We start from the raw sequence: 2117 nt of genomic DNA on the forward strand, positions 1-2117 counted from the left end.
TTATATTGTTAATATTGATGCATCTGCTGCTGTATTATGTAGTTTCATCCACCTCGGGGTCGGGGTCCCCTTCAAGATAAATCTGAGGGGTGATTGTTAAGATGATTTGTTTTGTGTGACTGTGTGTGTGTGTTAAATACTTGAGAGTTTTACTTACTACAGCCTCAGACGTTTATTTAAATTAAACTATTTGAGGAGTTTAGATTGGAAATGAACAACTCATGGTCACAAGCAAAAACAGTTCAGGAACCACGGTGTTAATATTTAACAATGTATTGTATTTTATATTAGTTTATCATCTATTTTCGTAATGTAAAAATCTTAATCTTTCTTAATCAGTAAATAAAAGTAGTGGAGTAAAGTAGCATAAAATTGTACAGTAATGGAATAAATATAGTTTCCAACAGTAGGAATTTAATGGCTTGATGGGTTTCTTCCTGTTTTAATATCAGTGGAGATTTGATGCTTGACCCCTCTTGACTTTGCATGAAAGATCCTAAATATTTTAAGTAAATGCTCCTTTACCCTCCCACAAACAGCGAGAACTAACAACAACAGTGTAGTTATGCAATGTGATAATCAGAAACTGAACAAAATAAACAAAAACAGAAACCTGAGCTGCTTTAAGTTAATGTTTCAGATGTAACAGGCCTGGTGGAAGACCTGTGAGCTCACACTGACAAACCAGTTAGGGTCTTCTTGGGACGGGAAGTGTGCCCGCTCCCTCTGGTGGACATTATTACAAAATGTACATCTTAGCATCGACCTCAGAACTGAAAGCACAAGACGAACATGAGTGAAAGAGAATGAGTGGAAGCAGACCAGGAGGTAAAGTGGGAAATGTATAAACAAAATAATGTAGATGAGAAGTCACTTAACTATGGTATTTTTAGGTATTTTAATGGATTATATGCATATTTTAGGGGGTTTTAAGGGATTCTTAAGAGGAAATTCCCCTTTAAAATGAACAAACCCAATGAACACCATCCCCTAATTCATTGTTTCATTAGCAGACACATTAATAATTTTGTAACTAGTGTATTTTTAGGTATTTTAATGGAAGTGGCAGAAGTGAGTTTTTACTTTCAGTAGTTAGTTTATTAAATATAAATATTATCGTCTATTTTACTCTTGCAAGATGAACTTATCATAATCAATTAATCAATAGTATCTCAAAGGGGTGGAGACTAAGGCTGAAAGAGACACACAGACATGCACATTGACTGTGTTCAGATGGACAAAACTAATACAGTTTTGCTTTTATTTTGAAATCCCTACTAACCACTGTCTCTTTGAGGTCAGAGGACTCAGCTGATGACCTCGTTGGGCTGAACCAAGTAGAGAGTTGAAGAGAGGGGAGTGGGTGGAGGAGTTTTATGTTTTGGTATTTATTCAGTTTATTATACATTTAGTTTAATCTATATTACTCATGAGACGTGTGTATTATGTAAAATTAGTAAGATTAAATTGTAAATATGTGTTTTAAAGCTATTACAGGAGTGTTTATGTAGCCCTGCACTGTAGAGTTGGTAGAGACCACAGGTATGGATGACAGAGGGGGGGTCAGGTTGGTTATTGCTGCACCTGTAAAACTGCTTATGTTGTCCATCAACCTGCGAGGTGAGTCTTTATGAGCTCAACTGATGTTCGTCTACCGCCATCAAACACCAGATAACGCCAAATATATAAGAGTTTATAGAGGTTCGTTATAGTTTTAAGTTTAATATATGAAATACTTTAACTGTCATTTCAATGTTAGCCATCACTAGAGCAATGAGACTGTGTAATAATGCTCCTTAAAAGAGTTATTGGCTACTACTAATACGATTAGACATGAAATATTAGTTAAATTGTTAATAAACTAGTTAAATTGTTGACTGATCAAAGATATTTAAATTGTCAATGGAAGAAAACACAATATTTATGAATAGTGTCTATTTTAAAACAAATATAAAAAATAAATAAAAAAATTACATTGAAGATTAGGACAAGATAGTGTAATTTTATTGTGAAAAACTTACTGAATGAATCCCTAATAGCATCATTAATATGTTGAAATAAAAGCAAAAAGGAAAGATATGAAAAGATAAACCCAACAAACTTTTATTTTTCTTCTG

This window comes from Morone saxatilis, unplaced genomic scaffold (assembly GCF_004916995.1).
Source record: "Morone saxatilis isolate NCDOM2014 unplaced genomic scaffold, NCSU_SB_2.0 Contig9, whole genome shotgun sequence".
Lineage (NCBI taxonomy): Eukaryota > Metazoa > Chordata > Actinopteri > Moronidae > Morone > Morone saxatilis.